We start from the raw sequence: 24,711 nt of genomic DNA, 5'->3' as shown, positions 1-24,711 counted from the left end.
TTAGAATTTGATATTAAATGTTGATTTTTTTTGTTTATTATTGGAAAAACTGTGGAATACAATGATTGTTCTATCATAGATGAGTCTCCTGTATACTCTATTGCTGGGATGTTTTTCCAGCACTGTACAACATCGTGATGTCTGTAGGCCAGAGGTTCCTAAACTGTGTGCCGTGGCTCCCTGGGGTGCCTCGGGACACTTGCAGGGGTGCCCTGGGTTGGTGGTTCAGGACCAATTAAAATTATTCATGGTCAATATAATAGGCAAAACCAGTGCTGGTGGCAACCAGTCATAAACTATGTGGCCAAACAGAAGCAAATCTTGTCCCTCACCACACAACTGACCCTAAGGATGACATATAAACGCGATCTACTTAATGTAATATTTCTTTCTAAATTTCTCAATAAGAAATTTTTGGCCTAGGGGTGCCGTGAAAAAATTCTGATATTCTTGGGCGCCGTGATTCAAAAAAGTTTGGAAACCACTGCTGTAGGCACTCTAGTAAGTTGAAGAACTGGGTTTAAATTACTATTTGACCATTCAAAATGTAAATCTTTCTTTGTTTGGTAGTTTCATTTGCATACTTCCCCATGATGCATTTGATACTTTGCAAGGTTGTTGTTTTTTTTATAGCATTTTGCAAATTAAATGTCCTTTTTAAACTTTGATGTTGTAAATATATTAGAATTGTATTGCTTATATGTGAAAATTGTTAAATATACATATGTTTTGTCCTCTCACTTGGTAAACTGAGGTCTGTTTGAATCTGGGGAAATAATCGTGGCACTTCTCTAGTATACTCTGGTTTCTCTTCAGAACGAATAAATCTTTCGCCTTTTACTAAAGATTTCCGTGGAGAGGAACAACCATGAGTTTCATATAATTTTTTGATGCCTGGCTCACGCTGGGCTTGTTTACTGGTTAATAAAAGAATATAATATTATAGTAGGGTTTGAACATCGGAAGTATCAATTTGTAGAAACCATGATTTGAAACCATGGTCACAAATCATTGCTTCTGAAACTGATGTTTATATTTTTACAGGCGTAAAGTAAACTGGTTACTTATAAATATAGAGCAGGGATAGGACATCATCAATCAATGCTATGAAATGACACAATATACTCAGGCTGACTTGCAGACAGTGCACTGCAGCTGAGCAACACTGAGTCAGTGAGGCAGGGCAAGATGGGGAAAGGAGCACTCATGAGTTTCATTTTTGAAAATGGTCAGCTATTTTCTTGAATACTCTGTTGCTGTGTCGGTATTAATGGTATCTGAAGGAAGTTGAACAAATTAGTTTTTGTTTTTCTTATCCTGTTTGTAGGAAAATTTGACCATGATCAGAAGTAGTTAGTTTACTGGTTACAGTTTTTTGCTGTTTGTTTTCTGTTTACAGTAAAAGGCTTTTTGTTTTTTTGTTTTTTGTTTCCTGCCTGGCTGACCAACGCAGAGCTTATTTACTAGTGAAATTCCGAAATTGTTAATTTTTCATGAGTCTTTTAGAATTTGATATTAAATGTTGATTTTTTTTGTTTATTATTGGAAAAAACTGTGGAATACAATGATTGTTCTATCATAGATGAGTCTCCTGTATACTCTATTGCTGGGATGTTTTTCCAGCACTGTACAACATCGTGATGTCTGTAGGCCAGAGGTTCCTAAACTGTGTGCCGTGGCTCCCTGGGGTGCCTCGGGACACTTGCAGGGGTGCCCTGGGTTGGTGGTTCAGGACCAATTAAAATTATTCATGGTCAATATAATAGGCAAAACCAGTGCTGGTGGCTACCAGTCATTAACTATGTGGCCAAACAGAAGCAAATCTTGTCCCTCACCACACAACTGACCCTAAGGATGACATATAAACGCGATCTACTTAATGTAATATTTCTTTCTAAATTTCTCAATAAGAAATTTTTGGCCTAGGGGTGCCGTGAAAAAATTCTGATATTCTTGGGCGCCGTGATTCAAAAAAGTTTGGAAACCACTGCTGTAGGCACTCTAGTAAGTTGAAGAACTGGGTTTAAATTACTATTCGACCATTCAAAATGTAAATCTTTCTTTGTTTGGTAGTTTCATTTGCATACTTCCCCATGATGCATTTGATACTTTGCAAGGTTGTTGTTTTTTTATAGCATTTTGCAAATTAAATGTCCTTTTTAAACTTAGATGTTGTAAATATATTAGAATTGTATTGGTTATATGTGAAAATTGTTAAATATACATATGTTTTGTCCTCTCACTTGGTAAACTGAGGTCTGTTTGAATCTGGGGAAATAATCGTGGCACTTCTCTAGTATACTCTGGTTTCTCTTCAGAACGAATAAATCTTTCGCCTTTTATTAAAGATTTCCGTGGAGAGGAACAACCATGAGTTTCATGTAATTTTTTGATGCCTGGCTCACGCTGGGCTTGTTTACTGGTTAATAAAAGAATATAATATTATAGTAGGGTTTGAACATCGGAAGTATCAATTTGTAGAAACAATGATTTGAAACCATGGTCACAAATCATTGCTTCTGAAACTGATGTTTATATTTTTACAGGCGTAAAGTAAACTGGTTACTTATAAATATAGAGCAGGGATAGGACATCATCAATCGATGCTATGAAATGACACAATATACTCAGGCTGACTTGCAGACAGTGCACTGCAGCTGAGCAACACTGAGTCAGTGAGGCAGGGCAAGATGGGGAAAGGAGCACTCATGAGTTTCATTTTTGAAAATGGTCAGCTATTTTCTTGAATACTCTCTTGCTGTGTCGGTATTAATGGTATCTGAAGGAAGTTGAACAAATTAGTTTTTGTTTTTCTTATCCTGTTTGTAGGAAAATTTGACCATGATCAGAAGTAGTTAGTTTACTGTTTACAGTTTTTTGCTGTTTGTTTTCTGTTTACAGTAAAAGGCTTTTTGTTTTTTTGTTTTTTGTTTCCTGCCTGGCTGACCAACACAGAGCTTATTTACTAGTGAAATTCCGAAATTGTTAATTTTTCATGAGTCTTTTAGAATTTGATATTAAATGTTGATTTTTTTTGTTTATTATTGGAAAAACTGTGGAATACAATGATTGTTCTATCATAGATGAGTCTCCTGTATACTCTATTGCTGGGATGTTTTTCCAGCACTGTACAACATCGTGATGTCTGTAGGCCAGAGGTTCCTAAACTGTGTGCCGTGGCTCCCTGGGGTGCCTCGGGACACTTGCAGGGGTGCCCTGGGTTGGTGGTTCAGGACCAATTAAAATTATTCATGGTCAATATAATAGGCAAAACCAGTGCTGGTGGCAACCAGTCATAAACTATGTGGCCAAACAGAAGCAAATCTTGTCCCTCACCACACAACTGACCCTAAGGATGACATATAAACGCGATCTACTTAATGTAATATTTCTTTCTAAATTTCTCAATAAGAAATTTTTGGCCTAGGGGTGCCGTGAAAAAATTCTGATATTCTTGGGCGCCGTGATTCAAAAAAGTTTGGAAACCACTGCTGTAGGCACTCTAGTAAGTTGAAGAACTGGGTTTAAATTACTATTCGACCATTCAAAATGTAAATCTTTCTTTGTTTGGTAGTTTCATTTGCATACTTCCCCATGATGCATTTGATACTTTGCAAGGTTGTTGTTTTTTTTATAGCATTTTGCAAATTAAATGTCCTTTTTAAACTTTGATGTTGTAAATATATTAGAATTGTATTGCTTATATGTGAAAATTGTTAAATATACATATGTTTTGTCCTCTCACTTGGTAAACTGAGGTCTGTTTGAATCTGGGGAAATAATCGTGGCACTTCTCTAGTATACTCTGGTTTCTCTTCAGAACGAATAAATCTTTCGCCTTTTACTAAAGATTTCCGTGGAGAGGAACAACCATGAGTTTCATATAATTTTTTGATGCCTGGCTCACGCTGGGCTTGTTTACTGGTTAATAAAAGAATATAATATTATAGTAGGGTTTGAACATCGGAAGTATCAATTTGTAGAAACCATGATTTGAAACCATGGTCACAAATCATTGCTTCTGAAACTGATGTTTATATTTTTACAGGCGTAAAGTAAACTGGTTACTTATAAATATAGAGCAGGGATAGGACATCATCAATCGATGCTATGAAATGACACAATATACTCAGGCTGACTTGCAGACAGTGCACTGCAGCTGAGCAACACTGAGTCAGTGAGGCAGGGCAAGATGGGGAAAGGAGCACTCATGAGTTTCATTTTTGAAAATGGTCAGCTATTTTCTTGAATACTCTGTTGCTGTGTCGGTATTAATGGTATCTGAAGGAAGTTGAACAAATTAGTTTTTGTTTTTCTTATCCTGTTTGTAGGAAAATGTGACCATGATCAGAAGTAGTTAGTTTACTGGTTACAGTTTTTTGCTGTTTGTTTTCTGTTTACAGTAAAAGGCTTTTTGTTTTTTTGTTTTTTGTTTCCTGCCTGGCTGACCAACGCAGAGCTTATTTACTAGTGAAATTCCGAAATTGTTAATTTTTCATGAGTCTTTTAGAATTTGATATTAAATGTTGATTTTTTTTGTTTATTATTGGAAAAAACTGTGGAATACAATGATTGTTCTATCATAGATGAGTCTCCTGTATACTCTATTGCTGGGATGTTTTTCCAGCACTGTACAACATCGTGATGTCTGTAGGCCAGAGGTTCCTAAACTGTGTGCCGTGGCTCCCTGGGGTGCCTCGGGACACTTGCAGGGGTGCCCTGGGTTGGTGGTTCAGGACCAATTAAAATTATTCATGGTCAATATAATAGGCAAAACCAGTGCTGGTGGCTACCAGTCATTAACTATGTGGCCAAACAGAAGCAAATCTTGTCCCTCACCACACAACTGACCCTAAGGATGACATATAAACGCGATCTACTTAATGTAATATTTCTTTCTAAATTTCTCAATAAGAAATTTTTGGCCTAGGGGTGCCGTGAAAAAATTCTGATATTCTTGGGCGCCGTGATTCAAAAAAGTTTGGAAACCACTGCTGTAGGCACTCTAGTAAGTTGAAGAACTGGGTTTAAATTACTATTCGACCATTCAAAATGTAAATCTTTCTTTGTTTGGTAGTTTCATTTGCATACTTCCCCATGATGCATTTGATACTTTGCAAGGTTGTTGTTTTTTTATAGCATTTTGCAAATTAAATGTCCTTTTTAAACTTAGATGTTGTAAATATATTAGAATTGTATTGGTTATATGTGAAAATTGTTAAATATACATATGTTTTGTCCTCTCACTTGGTAAACTGAGGTCTGTTTGAATCTGGGGAAATAATCGTGGCACTTCTCTAGTATACTCTGGTTTCTCTTCAGAACGAATAAATCTTTCGCCTTTTACTAAAGATTTCCGTGGAGAGGAACAACCATGAGTTTCATGTAATTTTTTGATGCCTGGCTCACGCTGGGCTTGTTTACTGGTTAATAAAAGAATATAATATTATAGTAGGGTTTGAACATCGGAAGTATCAATTTGTAGAAACAATGATTTGAAACCATGGTCACAAATCATTGCTTCTGAAACTGATGTTTATATTTTTACAGGCGTAAAGTAAACTGGTTACTTATAAATATAGAGCAGGGATAGGACATCATCAATCGATGCTATGAAATGACACAATATACTCAGGCTGACTTGCAGACAGTGCACTGCAGCTGAGCAACACTGAGTCAGTGAGGCAGGGCAAGATGGGGAAAGGAGCACTCATGAGTTTCATTTTTGAAAATGGTCAGCTATTTTCTTGAATACTCTGTTGCTGTGTCGGTATTAATGGTATCTGAAGGAAGTTGAACAAATTAGTTTTTGTTTTTCTTATCCTGTTTGTAGGAAAATTTGACCATGATCAGAAGTAGTTAGTTTACTGGTTACAGTTTTTTGCTGTTTGTTTTCTGTTTACAGTAAAAGGCTTTTTGTTTTTTTGTTTTTTGTTTCCTGCCTGGCTGACCAACGCAGAGCTTATTTACTAGTGAAATTCCGAAATTGTTAATTTTTCATGAGTCTTTTAGAATTTGATATTAAATGTTGATTTTTTTTGTTTATTATTGGGAAAAACTGTGGAATACAATGATTATTCTATCATAGATGAGTCTCCTGTATACTCTATTGCTGGGATGTTTTTCCAGCACTGTACAACATCGTGATGTCTGTAGGCCAGAGGTTCCTAAACTGTGTGCCTTGGCTCCCTGGGGTGCCTCGGGACACTTGCAGGGGTGCCCTGGGTTGGTGGTTCAGGACCAATTAAAATTATTCATGGTCAATATAATAGGCAAAACCAGTGCTGGTGGCTACCAGTCATAAACTATGTGGCCAAACAGAAGCAAATCTTGTCCCTCACCACACAACTGACCCTAAGGATGACATATAAACGCGATCTACTTAATGTAATATTTCTTTCTAAATTTCTCAATAAGAAATTTTTGGCCTAGGGGTGCCGTGAAAAAATTCTGATATTCTTGGGCGCCGTGATTCAAAAAAGTTTGGAAACCACTGCTGTAGGCACTCTAGTAAGTTGAAGAACTGGGTTTAAATTACTATTCGACCATTCAAAATGTAAATCTTTCTTTGTTTGGTAGTTTCATTTGCATACTTCCCCGTGATGCATTTGATACTTTGCAAGGTTGTTGTTTTTTTTTATAGCATTTTGCAAATTAAATGTCCTTTTTAAACTTTGATGTTGTAAATATATTAGAATTGTATTGCTTATATGTGAAAATTGTTAAATATACATATGTTTTGTCCTCTCACTTGGTAAACTGAGGTCTGTTTGAATCTGGGGAAATAATCGTGGCACTTCTCTAGTATACTCTGGTTTCTCTTCAGAACGAATAAATCTTTCGCCTTTTACTAAAGATTTCCGTGGAGAGGAACAACCATGAGTTTCATATAATTTTTTGATGCCTGGCTCACGCTGGGCTTGTTTACTGGTTAATAAAAGAATATAATATTATAGTAGGGTTTGAACATCGGAAGTATCAATTTGTAGAAACCATGATTTGAAACCATGGTCACAAATCATTGCTTCTGAAACTGATGTTTATATTTTTACAGGCGTAAAGTAAACTGGTTACTTATAAATATAGAGCAGGGATAGGACATCATCAATCGATGCTATGAAATGACACAATATACTCAGGCTGACTTGCAGACAGTGCACTGCAGCTGAGCAACACTGAGTCAGTGAGGCAGGGCAAGATGGGGAAAGGAGCACTCATGAGTTTCATTTTTGAAAATGGTCAGCTATTTTCTTGAATACTCTGTTGCTGTGTCGGTATTAATGGTATCTGAAGGAAGTTGAACAAATTAGTTTTTGTTTTTCTTATCCTGTTTGTAGGAAAATTTGACCATGATCAGAAGTAGTTAGTTTACTGTTTACAGTTTTTTGCTGTTTGTTTTCTGTTTACAGTAAAAGGCTTTTTGTTTTTTTGTTTTTTGTTTCCTGCCTGGCTGACCAACACAGAGCTTATTTACTAGTGAAATTCCGAAATTGTTAATTTTTCATGAGTCTTTTAGAATTTGATATTAAATGTTGATTTTTTTTTGTTTATTATTGGAAAAAACTGTGGAATACAATGATTGTTCTATCATAGATGAGTCTCCTGTATACTCTATTGCTGGGATGTTTTTCCAGCACTGTACAACATCGTGATGTCTGTAGGCCAGAGGTTCCTAAACTGTGTGCCGTGGCTCCCTGGGGTGCCTCGGGACACTTGCAGGGGTGCCCTGGGTTGGTGGTTCAGGACCAATTAAAATTATTCATGGTCAATATAATAGGCAAAACCAGTGCTGGTGGCAACCAGTCATAAACTATGTGGCCAAACAGAAGCAAATCTTGTCCCTCACCACACAACTGACCCTAAGGATGACATATAAACGCGATCTACTTAATGTAATATTTCTTTCTAAATTTCTCAATAAGAAATTTTTGGCCTAGGGGTGCCGTGAAAAAATTCTGATATTCTTGGGCGCCGTGATTCAAAAAAGTTTGGAAACCACTGCTGTAGGCACTCTAGTAAGTTGAAGAACTGGGTTTAAATTACTATTCGACCATTCAAAATGTAAATCTTTCTTTGTTTGGTAGTTTCATTTGCATACTTCCCCATGATGCATTTGATACTTTGCAAGGTTGTTGTTTTTTTATAGCATTTTGCAAATTAAATGTCCTTTTTAAACTTAGATGTTGTAAATATATTAGAATTGTATTGGTTATATGTGAAAATTGTTAAATATACATATGTTTTGTCCTCTCACTTGGTAAACTGAGGTCTGTTTGAATCTGGGGAAATAATCGTGGCACTTCTCTAGTATACTCTGGTTTCTCTTCAGAACGAATAAATCTTTCGCCTTTCACTAAAGATTTCCGTGGAGAGGAACAACCATGAGTTTCATGTAATTTTTTGATGCCTGGCTCACGCTGGGCTTGTTTACTGGTTAATAAAAGAATATAATATTATAGTAGGGTTTGAACATCGGAAGTATCAATTTGTAGAAACCATGATTTGAAACCATGGTCACAAATCATTGCTTCTGAAACTGATGTTTATATTTTTACAGGCGTAAACTGGTTACTTATAAATATAGAGCAGGGATAGGACATCATCAATCGATGCTATGAAATGACACAATATACTCAGGCTGACTTGCAGACAGTGCACTGCAGCTGAGCAACACTGAGTCAGTGAGGCAGGGCAAGATGGGGAAAGGAGCACTCATGAGTTTCATTTTTGAAAATGGTCAGCTATTTTCTTGAATACTCTGTTGCTGTGTCGGTATTAATGGTATCTGAAGGAAGTTGAACAAATTAGTTTTTGTTTTTCTTATCCTGTTTGTAGGAAAATTTGACCATGATCAGAAGTAGTTAGTTTACTGTTTACAGTCTTTTGCTGTTTGTTTTCTGTTTACAGTAAAAGGCTTTTTGTTTTTTTGTTTTTTGTTTCCTGCCTGGCTGACCAACACAGAGCTTATTTACTAGTGAAATTCCGAAATTGTTAATTTTTCATGAGTCTTTTAGAATTTGATATTAAATGTTGATTTTTTTTGTTTATTATTGGAAAAAACTGTGGAATACAATGATTGTTCTATCATAGATGAGTCTCCTGTATACTCTATTGCTGGGATGTTTTTCCAGCACTGTACAACATCGTGATGTCTGTAGGCCAGAGGTTCCTAAACTGTGTGCCGTGGCTCCCTGGGGTGCCTCGGGACACTTGCAGGGGTGCCCTGGGTTGGTGGTTCAGGACCAATTAAAATTATTCATGGTCAATATAATAGGCAAAACCAGTGCTGGTGGCTACCAGTCATAAACTATGTGGCCAAACAGAAGCAAATCTTGTCCCTCACCACACAACTGACCCTAAGGATGACATATAAACGCGATCTACTTAATGTAATATTTCTTTCTAAATTTCTCAATAAGAAATTTTTGGCCTAGGGGTGCCGTGAAAAAATTCTGATATTCTTGGGCGCCGTGATTCAAAAAAGTTTGGAAACCACTGCTGTAGGCACTCTAGTAAGTTGAAGAACTGGGTTTAAATTACTATTCGACCATTCAAAATGTAAATCTTTCTTTGTTTGGTAGTTTCATTTGCATACTTCCCCATGATGCATTTGATACTTTGCAAGGTTGTTGTTTTTTTATAGCATTTTGCAAATTAAATGTCCTTTTTAAACTTAGATGTTGTAAATATATTAGAATTGTATTGGTTATATGTGAAAATTGTTAAATATACATATGTTTTGTCCTCTCACTTGGTAAACTGAGGTCTGTTTGAATCTGGGGAAATAATCGTGGCACTTCTCTAGTATACTCTGGTTTCTCTTCAGAACGAATAAATCTTTCGCCTTTTACTAAAGATTTCCGTGGAGAGGAACAACCATGAGTTTCATGTAATTTTTTGATGCCTGGCTCACGCTGGGCTTGTTTACTGGTTAATAAAAGAATATAATATTATAGTAGGGTTTGAACATCGGAAGTATCAATTTGTAGAAACAATGATTTGAAACCATGGTCACAAATCATTGCTTCTGAAACTGATGTTTATATTTTTACAGGCGTAAAGTAAACTGGTTACTTATAAATATAGAGCAGGGATAGGACATCATCAATCGATGCTATGAAATGACACAATATACTCAGGCTGACTTGCAGACAGTGCACTGCAGCTGAGCAACACTGAGTCAGTGAGGCAGGGCAAGATGGGGAAAGGAGCACTCATGAGTTTCATTTTTGAAAATGGTCAGCTATTTTCTTGAATACTCTGTTGCTGTGTCGGTATTAATGGTATCTGAAGGAAGTTGAACAAATTAGTTTTTGTTTTTCTTATCCTGTTTGTAGGAAAATTTGACCATGATCAGAAGTAGTTAGTTTACTGGTTACAGTTTTTTGCTGTTTGTTTTCTGTTTACAGTAAAAGGCTTTTTGTTTTTTTGTTTTTTGTTTCCTGCCTGGCTGACCAACGCAGAGCTTATTTACTAGTGAAATTCCGAAATTGTTAATTTTTCATGAGTCTTTTAGAATTTGATATTAAATGTTGATTTTTTTTGTTTATTATTGGAAAAAACTGTGGAATACAATGATTGTTCTATCATAGATGAGTCTCCTGTATACTCTATTGCTGGGATGTTTTTCCAGCACTGTACAACATCGTGATGTCTGTAGGCCAGAGGTTCCTAAACTGTGTGCCGTGGCTCCCTGGGATGCCTCGGGACACTTGCAGGGGTGCCCTGGGTTGGTGGTTCAGGACCAATTAAAATTATTCATGGTCAATATAATAGGCAAAACCAGTGCTGGTGGCTACCAGTCATAAACTATGTGGCCAAACAGAAGCAAATCTTGTCCCTCACCACACAACTGACCCTAAGGATGACATATAAACGCGATCTACTTAATGTAATATTTCTTTCTAAATTTCTCAATAAGAAATTTTTGGCCTAGGGGTGCCGTGAAAAAATTCTGATATTCTTGGGCGCCGTGATTCAAAAATGGTCAGCTATTTTCTTGAATACTCTGTTGCTGTGTCGGTATTAATGGTATCTGAAGGAAGTTGAACAAATTAGTTTTTGTTTTTCTTATCCTGTTTGTAGGAAAATTTGACCATGATCAGAAGTAGTTAGTTTACTGTTTACAGTTTTTTGCTGTTTGTTTTCTGTTTACAGTAAAAGGCTTTTTGTTTTTTTGTTTTTTGTTTCCTGCCTGGCTGACCAACACAGAGCTTATTTACTAGTGAAATTCCGAAATTGTTAATTTTTCATGAGTCTTTTAGAATTTGATATTAAATGTTGATTTTTTTTGTTTATTATTGGAAAAAACTGTGGAATACAATGATTGTTCTATCATAGATGAGTCTCCTGTATACTCTATTGCTGGGATGTTTTTCCAGCACTGTACAACATCGTGATGTCTGTAGGCCAGAGGTTCCTAAACTGTGTGCCGTGGCTCCCTGGGGTGCCTCGGGACACTTGCAGGGGTGCCCTGGGTTGGTAATTCAGGACCAATTAAAATTATTCATGGTCAATATAATAGGCAAAACCAGTGCTGGTGGCTACCAGTCATAAACTATGTGGCCAAACAGAAGCAAATCTTGTCCCTCACCACACAACTGACCCTAAGGATGACATATAAACGCGATCTACTTAATGTAATATTTCTTTCTAAATTTCTCAATAAGAAATTTTTGGCCTAGGGGTGCCGTGAAAAAATTCTGATATTCTTGGGCGCCGTGATTCAAAAAAGTTTGGAAACCACTGCTGTAGGCACTCTAGTAAGTTGAAGAACTGGGTTTAAATTACTATTCGACCATTCAAAATGTAAATCTTTCTTTGTTTGGTAGTCTCATTTGCATACTTCCCCATGATGCATTTGATACTTTGCAAGGTTGTTGTTTTTTTATAGCATTTTGCAAATTAAATGTCCTTTTTAAACTTAGATGTTGTAAATATATTAGAATTGTATTGGTTATATGTGAAAATTGTTAAATATACATATGTTTTGTCCTCTCACTTGGTAAACTGAGGTCTGTTTGAATCTGGGGAAATAATCGTGGCACTTCTCTAGTATACTCTGGTTTCTCTTCAGAACGAATAAATCTTTCGCCTTTTACTAAAGATTTCCGTGGAGAGGAACAACCATGAGTTTCATGTAATTTTTTGATGCCTGGCTCACGCTGGGCTTGTTTACTGGTTAATAAAAGAATATAATATTATAGTAGGGTTTGAACATCGGAAGTATCAATTTGTAGAAACAATGATTTGAAACCATGGTCACAAATCATTGCTTCTGAAACTGATGTTTATATTTTTACAGGCGTAAAGTAAACTGGTTACTTATAAATATAGAGCAGGGATAGGACATCATCAATCGATGCTATGAAATGACACAATATACTCAGGCTGACTTGCAGACAGTGCACTGCAGCTGAGCAACACTGAGTCAGTGAGGCAGGGCAAGATGGGGAAAGGAGCACTCATGAGTTTCATTTTTGAAAATGGTCAGCTATTTTCTTGAATACTCTCTTGCTATGTCGGTATTAATGGTATCTGAAGGAAGTTGAACAAATTAGTTTTTGTTTTTCTTATCCTGTTTGTAGGAAAATTTGACCATGATCAGAAGTAGTTAGTTTACTGTTTACAGTTTTTTGCTGTTTGTTTTCTGTTTACAGTAAAAGGCTTTTTTTGTTTTTTTTTTTTGTTTCCTGCCTGGCTGACCAACACAGAGCTTATTTACTAGTGAAATTCCGAAATTGTTAATTTTTCATGAGTCTTTTAGATTTTGATATTAAATGTTGATTTTTTTTGTTTATTATTGGAAAAAACTGTGGAATACAATGATTGTTCTATCATAGATGAGTCTCCTGTATACTCTATTGCTGGGATGTTTTTCCAGCACTGTACAACATCGTGATGTCTGTAGGCCAGAGGTTCCTAAACTGTGTGCCGTGGCTCCCTGGGGTGCCTCGGGACACTTGCAGGGGTGCCCTGGGTTGGTGGTTCAGGACCAATTAAAATTATTCATGGTCAATATAATAGGCAAAACCAGTGCTGGTGGCAACCAGTCATAAACTATGTGGCCAAACAGAAGCAAATCTTGTCCCTCACCACACAACTGACCCTAAGGATGACATATAAACGCGATCTACTTAATGTAATATTTCTTTCTAAATTTCTCAATAAGAAATTTTTGGCCTAGGGGTGCCGTGAAAAAATTCTGATATTCTTGGGCGCCGTGATTCAAAAAAGTTTGGAAACCACTGCTGTAGGCACTCTAGTAAGTTGAAGAACTGGGTTTAAATTACTATTCGACCATTCAAAATGTAAATCTTTCTTTGTTTGGTAGTTTCATTTGCATACTTCCCCATGATGCATTTGATACTTTGCAAGGTTGTTGTTTTTTTATAGCATTTTGCAAATTAAATGTCCTTTTTAAACTTAGATGTTGTAAATATATTAGAATTGTATTGGTTATATGTGAAAATTGTTAAATATACATATGTTTTGTCCTCTCACTTGGTAAACTGAGGTCTGTTTGAATCTGGGGAAATAATCGTGGCACTTCTCTAGTATACTCTGGTTTCTCTTCAGAACGAATAAATCTTTCGCCTTTTACTAAAGATTTCCGTGGAGAGGAACAACCATGAGTTTCATGTAATTTTTTGATGCCTGGCTCACGCTGTGCTTGTTTACTGGTTAATAAAAGAATATAATATTATAGTAGGGTTTGAACATCGGAAGTATCAATTTGTAGAAACCATGATTTGAAACCATGGTCACAAATCATTGCTTCTGAAAGTGATGTTTATATTTTTACAGGCGTAAAGTAAACTGGTTACTTATAAATATAGAGCAGGGATAGGACATCATCAATCGATGCTATGAAATGACACAATATACTCAGGCTGACTTGCAGACAGTGCACTGCAGCTGAGCAACACTGAGTCAGTGAGGCAGGGCAAGATGGGGAAAGGAGCACTCATGAGTTTCATTTTTGAAAATGGTCAGCTATTTTCTTGAATACTCTGTTGCTGTGTCGGTATTAATGGTATCTGAAGCAAGTTGAACAAATTAGTTTTTGTTTTTCTTATCCTGTTTGTAGGAAAATTTGACCATGATCAGAAGTAGTTAGTTTACTGTTTACAGTTTTTTGCTGTTTGTTTTCTGTTTACAGTAAAAGGCTTTTTGTTTTTTTGTTTCCTGCCTGGCTGACCAACGCAGAGCTTATTTACTAGTGAAATTCCGAAATTGTTAATTTTTCATGAGTCTTTTAGAATTTGATATTAAATGTTGATTTTTTTTGTTTATTATTGGGAAAAACTGTGGAATACAATGATTATTCTATCATAGATGAGTCTCCTGTATACTCTATTGCTGGGATGTTTTTCCAGCACTGTACAACATCGTGATGTCTGTAGGACAGAGGTTCCTAAACTGTGTGCCTTGGCTCCCTGGGGTGCCTCGGGACACTTGCAGGGATGCCCTGGGTTGGTGGTTCAGGACCAATTAAAATTATTCATGGTCAATATAATAGGCAAAACCAGTGCTGGTGGCTACCAGTCATAAACTATGTGGCCAAACAGAAGCAAATCTTGTCCCTCACCACACAACTGACCCTAAGGATGACATATAAACGCGATCTACTTAATGTAATATTTCTTTCTAAATTTCTCAATAAGAAATTTTTGGCCTAGGGGTGCCGTGAAAAAATTCTGATATTCTTGGGCGCCGTGATTCAAAAAAGTTTGGAAACCACTGCTGTAGGCACTCTAGTAAGTTGAAGAACTGGGTTTAAATTACTATTCGACCATTCAAAATGTAAATCTTTCTTTGTTTGGTAGTTTCATTTGCATACTTCCCCATGATGCATTTGATACTTTGCAAGGTTGTTGTTTTTTTATAGCATTTTGCAAATTAAATGTCCTTTTTAAACTTAGATGTTGTAAATATATTAGAATTGTATTGGTTATATGTGAAAATTGTTAAATATACATATGTTTTGTCCTCTCACTTGGTAAACTGAGGTCTGTTTGAATCTGGGGAAATAATCGTGGCACTTCTTTAGTATACTCTGGTTTCTCTTCAGAACGAATAAATCTTTCGCCTTTTACTAAAGATTTCCGTGGAGAGGAACAACCATGAGTTTCATGTAATTTTTTGATGCCTGGCTCACGCTGGGCTTGTTTACTGGTTAATAAAAGAATATAATATTATAGTAGGGTTTGAACATCGGAAGTATCAATTTGTAGAAACCATGAATTGAAACCATGGTCACAAATCATTGCTTCTGAAACTGATGTTTATATTTTTACAGGCGTAAAGTAAACTGGTTACTTATAAATATAGAGCAGGGATAGGACATCATCAATCGATGCTATGAAATGACACAATATACTCAGGCTGACTTGCAGACAGTGCACTGCAGCTGAGCAACACTGAGTCAGTGAGGCAGGGCAAGATGGGGAAAGGAGCACTCATGAGTTTCATTTTTGAAAATGGTCAGCTATTTTCTTGAATACTCTGTTGCTGTGTCGGTATTAATGGTATCTGAAGGAAGTTGAACAAATTAGTTTTTGTTTTTCTTATCCTGTTTGTAGGAAAATTTGACCATGATCAGAAGTAGTTAGTTTACTGTTTACAGTTTTTTGCTGTTTGTTTTCTGTTTACAGTAAAAGGCTTTTTGTTTTTTTGTTTCCTGCCTGGCTGACCAACGCAGAGCTTATTTACTAGTGAAATTCCGAAATTGTTAATTTTTCATGAGTCTTTTAGAATTTGATATTAAATGTTGATTTTTTTTGTTTATTATTGGGAAAAACTGTGGAATACAATGATTATTCTATCATAGATGAGTCTCCTGTATACTCTATTGCTGGGATGTTTTTCCAGCACTGTACAACATCGTGATGTCTGTAGGCCAGAGGTTCCTAAACTGTGTGCCTTGGCTCCCTGGGGTGCCTCGGGACACTTGCAGGGGTGCCCTGGGTTGGTGGTTCAGGACCAATTAAAATTATTCATGGTCAATATAATAGGCAAAACCAGTGCTGGTGGCTACCAGTCATAAACTATGTGGCCAAACAGAAGCAAATCTTGTCCCTCACCACACAACTGACCCTAAGGATGACATATAAACGCGATCTACTTAATGTAATATTTCTTTCTAAATTTCTCAATAAGAAATTTTTGGCCTAGGGGTGCCGTGAAAAAATTCTGATATTCTTGGGCGCCGTGATTCAAAAAAGTTTGGAAACCACTGCTGTAGGCACTCTAGTAAGTTGAAGAACTGGGTTTAAATTACTATTCAAAATGTAAATCTTTCTTTGTTTGGTAGTTTCATTTGCATACTTCCCCATGATGCATTTGATACTTTGCAAGGTTGTTGTTTTTTTTATAGCATTTTGCAAATTAAATGTCCTTTTTAAACTTTGATGTTGTAAATATATTAGAATTGTATTGCTTATATGTGAAAATTGTTAAATATACATATGTTTTGTCCTCTCACTTGGTAAACTGAGGTCTGTTTGAATCTGGGGAAATAATCGTGGCACTTCTCTAGTATACTCTGGTTTCTCTTCAGAACGAATAAATCTTTCGCCTTTTATTAAAGATTTCCGTGGAGAGGAACAACCATGAGTTTCATATAATTTTTTGATGCCTGGCTCACGCTGGGCTTGTTTACTGGTTAATAAAAGAATATAATATTATAGTAGGGTTTGAACATCGGAAGTATCAATTTGTAGAAACCATGATTTGAAACCATGGTCACAAATCATTGCTTCTGAAACTGATGTTTATATTTTTACAGGCGTAAAGTAAACTGGTTACTTATAAATATAGAGCAGGGATAGGACATCATCAATCGATGCTATGAAATGACACAATATACTCAGGCTGACTTGCAGACAGTGCACTGCAGCTGAGCAACACTGAGTCAGTGAGGCAGTTCAAGATGGGGAAAGGAGCACTCATGAGTTTCATTTTTGAAAATGGTCAGCTATTTTCTTGAATACTCTGTTGCTGTGTCGGTATTAATGGTATCTGAAGGAAGTTGAACAAATTAGTTTTTGTTTTTCTTATCCTGTTTGTAGGAAAATTTGACCATGATCAGAAGTAGTTAGTTTACTGGTTACAGTTTTTTGCTGTTTGTTTTCTGTTTACAGTAAAAGGCTTTTTGTTTTTTTGTTTTTTGTTTCCTGCCTGGCTGACCAACACAGAGCTTATTTACTAGTGAAATTCCGAAATTGTTAATTTTTCATGAGTCTTTTAGAATTTGATATTAAATGTTGATTTTTTTTTGTTTATTATTGGAAAAAACTGTGGAATACAATGATTGTTCTATCATAGATGAGTCTCCTGTATACTCTATTGCTGGGATGTTTTTCCAGCACTGTACAACATCGTGATGTCTGTAGGCCAGAGGTTCCTAAACTGTGTGCCGTGGCTCCCTGGGGTGCCTCGGGACACTTGCAGGGGTGCCCTGGGTTGGTGGTTCAGGACCAATTAAAATTATTCATGGTCAATATAATAGGCAAAACCAGTGCTGGTGGCAACCAGTCATAAACTATGTGGCCAAACAGAAGCAAATCTTGTCCCTCACCACACAACTGACCCTAAGGATGACATATAAACGCGATCTACTTAATGTAATATTTCTTTCTAAATTTCTCAATAAGAAATTTTTGGCCTAGGGGTGCCGTGAAAAAATTCTGATATTCTTGGGCGCCGTGATTCAAAAAAGTTTGGAAACCACTGCTGTAGGCACTCTAGTAAGTTGAAGAACTGGGTTTAAATTACTATTCGACCATTCAAAATGTAAATCTTTCTTTGTTTGGTAGTTTCATTTGCATACTTCCCCATGATGCATTTGATACTTTGCAAGGTTGTTGTTTTTTTATAGCATTTTGCAAATTAAATGTCCTTTTTAAACTTAGATGTTGTAAATATATTAGAATTGTATTGGTTATATGTGAAAATTGTTAAATATACATATGTTTTGTCCTCTCACTTGGTAAACTGAGGTCTGTTTGAATCTGGGGAAATAATCGTGGCACTTCTCTAGTATACTCTGGTTTCTCTTCAGAACGAATAAATCTTTCGCCTTTTACTAAAGATTTCCGTGGAGAGGAACAACCATGAGTTTCATGTAATTTTTTGATGCCTGGCTCACGCTGGGCTTGTTTACTGGTTAATAAAAGAATATAATATTATAGTAGGGTTTGAACATCGGAAGTATCAATTTGTAGAAACCATGATTTGAAACCATGGTCACAAATCATTGCTTCTGAAACTGATGTTTATATTTTTACAGGCGTAAACTGGTTACTTATAAATATAGAGCAGGGATAGGACATCATCAATCGATGCTATGAAATGACACAATATACTCAGGCTGACTTGCAGACAGTGCACTGCAGCTGAGCAACACTGAGTCAGTGAGGCAGGGCAAGATGGGGAAAGGAGCACTCATGAGTTTCATTTTTGAAAATGGTCAGCTATTTTCTTGAATACTCTGTTGCTGTGTCGGTATTAATGGTATCTGAAGGAAGTTGAACAAATTAGTTTTTGTTTTTCTTATCCTGTTTGTAGGAAAATTTGACCATGATCAGAAGTAGTTAGTTTACTGTTTACAGTCTTTTGCTGTTTGTTTTCTGTTTACAGTAAAAGGCTTTTTGTTTTTTTGTTTTTTGTTTCCTGCCTGGCTGACCAACACAGAGCTTATTTACTAGTGAAATTCCGAAATTGTTAATTTTTCATGAGTCTTTTAGAATTTGATATTAAATGTTGATTTTTTTTGTTTATTATTGGAAAAAACTGTGGAATACAATGATTGTTCTATCATAGATGAGTCTCCTGTATACTCTATTGCTGGGATGTTTTTCCAGCACTGTACAACATCGTGATGTCTGTAGGCCAGAGGTTCCTAAACTGTGTGCCGTGGCTCCCTGGGGTGCCTCGGGACACTTGCAGGGGTGCCCTGGGTTGGTGGTTCAGGACCAATTAAAATTATTCATGGTCAATATAATAGGCAAAACCAGTGCTGGTGGCTACCAGTCATAAACTATGTGGCCAAACAGAAGCAAATCTTGTCCCTCACCATACAACTGACCCTAAGGATGACATATAAACGCGATCTACTTAATGTAATATTTCTTTCTAAATTTCTCAATAAGAAATTTTTGGCCTAGGGGTGCCGTGAAAAAATTCTGATATTCTTGGGCGCCGTGATTCAAAAAAGTTTGGAAACCACTGCTGTAGGCACGCTAGTAAGTTGAAGAACTGGGTTTAAATTACTATTCGACCATTCAAAATGTAAATCTTTCTTTGTTTGGTAGTTTCATTTGCATACTTCCCCATGATGCATTTTATACTTTGCAAGGTTGTTGTTTTTTTATAGCATTTTGCAAATTAAATGTCCTTTTTAAACTTAGATGTTGTAAATATATTAGAATTGTATTGGTTATATGTGAAAATTGTTAAATATACATATGTTTTGTCCTCTCACTTGGTAAACTGAGGTCTGTTTGAATCTGGGGAAATAATCGTGGCACTTCTCTAGTATACTCTGGTTTCTCTTCAGAACGAATAAATCTTTCGCCTTTTACTAAAGATTTCCGTGGAGAGGAACAACCATGAGTTTCATATAATTTTTTGATGCCTGGCTCACGCTGGGCTTGTTTACTGGTTAATAAAAGAATATAATATTATAGTAGGGTTTGAACATCGGAAGTATCAATTTGTAGAAACCATGATTTGAAACCATGGTCACAAATCATTGCTTCTGAAACTGATGTTTATATTTTTACAGGCGTAAAGTAAACTGGTTACTTATAAATATAGAGCAGGGATAGGACATCATCAATCGATGCTATGAAATGACACAATATACTCAGGCTGACTTGCAGACAGTGCACTGCAGCTGAGCAACACTGAGTCAGTGAGGCAGGGCAAGATGGGGAAAGGAGCACTCATGAGTTTCATTTTTGAAAATGGTCAGCTATTTTCTTGAATACTCTGTTGCTGTGTCGGTATTAATGGTATCTGAAGGAAGTTGAACAAATTAGTTTTTGTTTTTCTTATCCTGTTTGTAGGAAAATTTGACCATGATCAGAAGTAGTTAGTTTACTGTTTACAGTTTTTTGCTGTTTGTTTTCTGTTTACAGTAAAAGGCTTTTTGTTTTTTTGTTTCCTGCCTGGCTGACCAACGCAGAGCTTATTTACTAGTGAAATTCCGAAATTGTTAATTTTTCATGAGTCTTTTAGAATTTGATATTAAATGTTGATTTTTTTTGTTTATTATTGGGAAAAACTGTGGAATACAATGATTATTCTATCATAGATGAGTCTCCTGTATACTCTATTGCTGGGATGTTTTTCCAGCACTGTACAACATCGTGATGTCTGTAGGCCAGAGGTTCCTAAACTGTGTGCCTTGGCTCCCTGGGGTGCCTCGGGACACTTGCAGGGGTGCCCTGGGTTGGTGGTTCAGGACCAATTAAAATTATTCATGGTCAATATAATAGGCAAAACCAGTGCTGGTGGCTACCAGTCATAAACTATGTGGCCAAACAGAAGCAAATCTTGTCCCTCACCACACAACTGACCCTAAGGATGACATATAAACGCGATCTACTTAATGTAATATTTCTTTCTAAATTTCTCAATAAGAAATTTTTGGCCTAGGGGTGCCGTGAAAAAATTCTGATATTCTTGGGCGCCGTGATTCAAAAAAGTTTGGAAACCACTGCTGTAGGCACTCTAGTAAGTTGAAGAACTGGGTTTAAATTACTATTCGACCATTCAAAATGTAAATCTTTCTTTGTTTGGTAGTTTCATTTGCATACTTCCCCATGATGCATTTGATACTTTGCAAGGTTGTTGTTTTTTTTATAGCATTTTGCAAATTAAATGTCCTTTTTAAACTTTGATGTTGTAAATATATTAGAATTGTATTGCTTATATGTGAAAATTGTTAAATATACATATGTTTTGTCCTCTCACTTGGTAAACTGAGGTCTGTTTGAATCTGGGGAAATAATCATGGCACTTCTCTAGTATACTCTGGTTTCTCTTCAGAACGAATAAATCTTTCGCCTTTTACTAAAGATTTCCGTGGAGAGGAACAACCATGAGTTTCATGTAATTTTTTGATGCCTGGCTCACGCTGGGCTTGTTTACTGGTTAATAAAAGAATATAATATTATAGTAGGGTTTGAACATCGGAAGTATCAATTTGTAGAAACCATGATTTGAAACCATGGTCACAAATCATTGCTTCTGAAACTGATGTTTATATTTTTACAGGCGTAAACTGGTTACTTATAAATATAGAGCAGGGATAGGACATCATCAATCGATGCTATGAAATGACACAATATACTCAGGCTGACTTGCAGACAGTGCACTGCAGCTGAGCAACACTGAGTCAGTGAGGCAGGGCAAGATGGGGAAAGGAGCACTCATGAGTTTCATTTTTGAAAATGGTCAGCTATTTTCTTGAATACTCTGTTGCTGTGTCGGTATTAATGGTATCTGAAGGAAGTTGAACAAATTAGTTTTTGTTTTTCTTATCCTGTTTGTAGGAAAATTTGACCATGATCAGAAGTAGTTAGTTTACTGTTTACAGTCTTTTGCTGTTTGTTTTCTGTTTACAGTAAAAGGCTTTTTGTTTTTTTGTTTTTTGTTTCCTGCCTGGCTGACCAACACAGAGCTTATTTACTAGTGAAATTCCGAAATTGTTAATTTTTCATGAGTCTTTTAGAATTTGATATTAAATGTTGATTTTTTTTTGTTTATTATTGGAAAAAACTGTGGAATACAATGATTGTTCTATCATAGATGAGTCTCCTGTATACTCTATTGCTGGGATGTTTTTCCAGCACTGTACAACATCGTGATGTCTGTAGGCCAGAGGTTCCTAAACTGTGTGCCGTGGCTCCCTGGGGTGCCTCGGGACACTTGCAGGGGTGCCCTGGGTTGGTGGTTCAGGACCAATTAAAATTATTCATGGTCAATATAATAGGCAAAACCAGTGCTGGTGGCTACCAGTCATAAACTATGTGGCCAAACAGAAGCAAATCTTGTCCCTCACCACACAACTGACCCTAAGGATGACATATAAACGCGATCTACTTAATGTAATATTTCTTTCTAAATTTCTCAATAAGAAATTTTTGGCCTAGGGGTGCCGTGAAAAAATTCTGATATTCTTGGGCGCCGTGATTCAAAAAAGTTTGGAAACCACTGCTGTAGGCACTCTAGTAAGTTGAAGAACTGGGTTTAAATTACTATTCGACCATTCAAAATGTAAATCTTTCTTTGTTTGGTAGTTTCATTTGCATACTTCCCCATGATGCATTTGATACTTTGCAAGGTTGTTGTTTTTTTATAGCATTTTGCAAATTAAATGTCCTTTTTAAACTTAGATGTTGTAAATATATTAGAATTGTATTGGTTATATGTGAAAATTGTTAAATATACATATGTTTTGTCCTCTCACTTGGTAAACTGAGGTCTGTTTGAATCTGGGGAAATAATCGTGGCACTTCTCTAGTATACTCTGGTTTCTCTTCAGAACGAATAAATCTTTCGCCTTTTACTAAAGATTTCCGTGGAGAGGAACAACCATGAGTTTCATATAATTTTTTGATGCCTGGCTCACGCTGGGCTTGTTTACTGGTTAATAAAAGAATATAATATTATAGTAGGGTTTGAACATCGGAAGTATCAATTTGTAGAAACCATGATTTGAAACCATGGTCACAAATCATTGCTTCTGAAACTGATGTTTATATTTTTACAGGCGTAAAGTAAACTGGTTACTTATAAATATAGAGCAGGGATAGGACATCATCAATCGATGCTATGAAATGACACAATATACTCAGGCTGACTTGCAGACAGTGCACTGCAGCTGAGCAACACTGAGTCAGTGAGGCAGGGCAAGATGGGGAAAGGAGCACTCATGAGTTTCATTTTTGAAAATGGTCAGCTATTTTCTTGAATACTCTGTTGCTGTGTCGGTATTAATGGTATCTGAAGGAAGTTGAACAAATTAGTTTTTGTTTTTCTTATCCTGTTTGTAGGAAAATTTGACCATGATCAGAAGTAGTTAGTTTACTGTTTACAGTTTTTTGCTGTTTGTTTTCTGTTTACAGTAAAAGGCTTTTTGTTTTTTTGTTTCCTGCCTGGCTGACCAACGCAGAGCTTATTTACTAGTGAAATTCCGAAATTGTTAATTTTTCATGAGTCTTTTAGAATTTGATATTAAATGTTGATTTTTTTTGTTTATTATTGGGAAAAACTGTGGAATACAATGATTATTCTATCATAGATGAGTCTCCTGTATACTCTATTGCTGGGATGTTTTTCCAGCACTGTACAACATCGTGATGTCTGTAGGCCAGAGGTTCCTAAACTGTGTGCCTTGGCTCCCTGGGGTGCCTCGGGACACTTGCAGGGGTGCCCTGGGTTGGTGGTTCAGGACCAATTAAAATTATTCATGGTCAATATAATAGGCAAAACCAGTGCTGGTGGCTACCAGTCATAAACTATGTGGCCAAACAGAAGCAAATCTTGTCCCTCACCACACAACTGACCCTAAGGATGACATATAAACGCGATCTACTTAATGTAATATTTCTTTCTAAATTTCTCAATAAGAAATTTTTGGCCTAGGGGTGCCGTGAAAAAATTCTGATATTCTTGGGCGCCGTGATTCAAAAAAGTTTGGAAACCACTGCTGTAGGCACTCTAGTAAGTTGAAGAACTGGGTTTAAATTACTATTCGACCATTCAAAATGTAAATCTTTCTTTGTTTGGTAGTTTCATTTGCATACTTCCCCATGATGCATTTGATACTTTGCAAGGTTGTTGTTTTTTTTATAGCATTTTGCAAATTAAATGTCCTTTTTAAACTTTGATGTTGTAAATATATTAGAATTGTATTGCTTATATGTGAAAATTGTTAAATATACATATGTTTTGTCCTCTCACTTGGTAAACTGAGGTCTGTTTGAATCTGGGGAAATAATCGTGGCACTTCTCTAGTATACTCTGGTTTCTCTTCAGAACGAATAAATCTTTCGCCTTTTATTAAAGATTTCCGTGGAGAGGAACAACCATGAGTTTCATATAATTTTTTGATGCCTGGCTCACGCTGGGCTTGTTTACTGGTTAATAAAAGAATATAATATTATAGTAGGGTTTGAACATCGGAAGTATCAATTTGTAGAAACCATGATTTGAAACCATGGTCACAAATCATTGCTTCTGAAACTGATGTTTATATTTTTACAGGCGTAAAGTAAACTGGTTACTTATAAATATAGAGCAGGGATAGGACATCATCAATCGATGCTATGAAATGACACAATATACTCAGGCTGACTTGCAGACAGTGCACTGCAGCTGAGCAACACTGAGTCAGTGAGGCAGTTCAAGATGGGGAAAGGAGCACTCATGAGTTTCATTTTTGAAAATGGTCAGCTATTTTCTTGAATACTCTGTTGCTGTGTCGGTATTAATGGTATCTGAAGGAAGTTGAACAAATTAGTTTTTGTTTTTCTTATCCTGTTTGTAGGAAAATTTGACCATGATCAGAAGTAGTTAGTTTACTGGTTACAGTTTTTTGCTGTTTGTTTTCTGTTTACAGTAAAAGGCTTTTTGTTTTTTTGTTTTTTGTTTCCTGCCTGGCTGACCAACACAGAGCTTATTTACTAGTGAAATTCC

At 36.3% G+C, this 24,711-nt stretch overlaps 1 protein-coding gene and 16 non-coding genes across 18 annotated transcripts in view; all 17 read left to right on the top strand.

The window, feature by feature from the left end:
* LOC134957493 (armadillo-like helical domain containing protein 1) overlaps positions 1–24,711 on the top strand; it is a 468,225-nt gene that overhangs the window by 150,448 nt on the left and 293,066 nt on the right. The window lies entirely within an intron of this gene.
* LOC134959354 (U5 spliceosomal RNA) lies at positions 797–911 on the top strand. The gene has a single exon (XR_010187401.1). It is a non-coding gene; the product is annotated as a U5 spliceosomal RNA (small nuclear RNA).
* On the top strand, positions 2,299–2,413 carry LOC134959477 (U5 spliceosomal RNA). Its single transcript, XR_010187511.1, has one exon. It is a non-coding gene; the product is annotated as a U5 spliceosomal RNA (small nuclear RNA).
* Positions 3,801–3,915, top strand: LOC134959353 (U5 spliceosomal RNA). Its single transcript, XR_010187400.1, has one exon. It is a non-coding gene; the product is annotated as a U5 spliceosomal RNA (small nuclear RNA).
* Positions 5,303–5,417, top strand: LOC134959422 (U5 spliceosomal RNA). Its single transcript, XR_010187460.1, has one exon. It is a non-coding gene; the product is annotated as a U5 spliceosomal RNA (small nuclear RNA).
* LOC134959351 (U5 spliceosomal RNA) lies at positions 6,807–6,921 on the top strand. Its single transcript, XR_010187398.1, has one exon. It is a non-coding gene; the product is annotated as a U5 spliceosomal RNA (small nuclear RNA).
* LOC134959476 (U5 spliceosomal RNA) lies at positions 8,310–8,424 on the top strand. Its single transcript, XR_010187509.1, has one exon. It is a non-coding gene; the product is annotated as a U5 spliceosomal RNA (small nuclear RNA).
* On the top strand, positions 9,807–9,921 carry LOC134959421 (U5 spliceosomal RNA). The gene has a single exon (XR_010187458.1). It is a non-coding gene; the product is annotated as a U5 spliceosomal RNA (small nuclear RNA).
* On the top strand, positions 12,057–12,171 carry LOC134959419 (U5 spliceosomal RNA). The gene has a single exon (XR_010187457.1). It is a non-coding gene; the product is annotated as a U5 spliceosomal RNA (small nuclear RNA).
* On the top strand, positions 13,559–13,673 carry LOC134959472 (U5 spliceosomal RNA). The gene has a single exon (XR_010187505.1). It is a non-coding gene; the product is annotated as a U5 spliceosomal RNA (small nuclear RNA).
* LOC134959418 (U5 spliceosomal RNA) lies at positions 15,054–15,168 on the top strand. Its single transcript, XR_010187456.1, has one exon. It is a non-coding gene; the product is annotated as a U5 spliceosomal RNA (small nuclear RNA).
* LOC134959463 (U5 spliceosomal RNA) lies at positions 16,542–16,656 on the top strand. The gene has a single exon (XR_010187497.1). It is a non-coding gene; the product is annotated as a U5 spliceosomal RNA (small nuclear RNA).
* LOC134959417 (U5 spliceosomal RNA) lies at positions 18,045–18,159 on the top strand. The gene has a single exon (XR_010187455.1). It is a non-coding gene; the product is annotated as a U5 spliceosomal RNA (small nuclear RNA).
* On the top strand, positions 19,542–19,656 carry LOC134959350 (U5 spliceosomal RNA). The gene has a single exon (XR_010187397.1). It is a non-coding gene; the product is annotated as a U5 spliceosomal RNA (small nuclear RNA).
* Positions 21,038–21,152, top strand: LOC134959415 (U5 spliceosomal RNA). The gene has a single exon (XR_010187454.1). It is a non-coding gene; the product is annotated as a U5 spliceosomal RNA (small nuclear RNA).
* On the top strand, positions 22,536–22,650 carry LOC134959348 (U5 spliceosomal RNA). The gene has a single exon (XR_010187396.1). It is a non-coding gene; the product is annotated as a U5 spliceosomal RNA (small nuclear RNA).
* LOC134959462 (U5 spliceosomal RNA) lies at positions 24,032–24,146 on the top strand. The gene has a single exon (XR_010187496.1). It is a non-coding gene; the product is annotated as a U5 spliceosomal RNA (small nuclear RNA).

The sequence above is a fragment of the Pseudophryne corroboree genome, chromosome 9 (genome assembly GCF_028390025.1).
Source record: "Pseudophryne corroboree isolate aPseCor3 chromosome 9, aPseCor3.hap2, whole genome shotgun sequence".
Classification (NCBI taxonomy): Eukaryota; Metazoa; Chordata; class Amphibia; order Anura; family Myobatrachidae; genus Pseudophryne; species Pseudophryne corroboree.
This window is presented reverse-complemented; position numbering and strand designations above follow the sequence as displayed.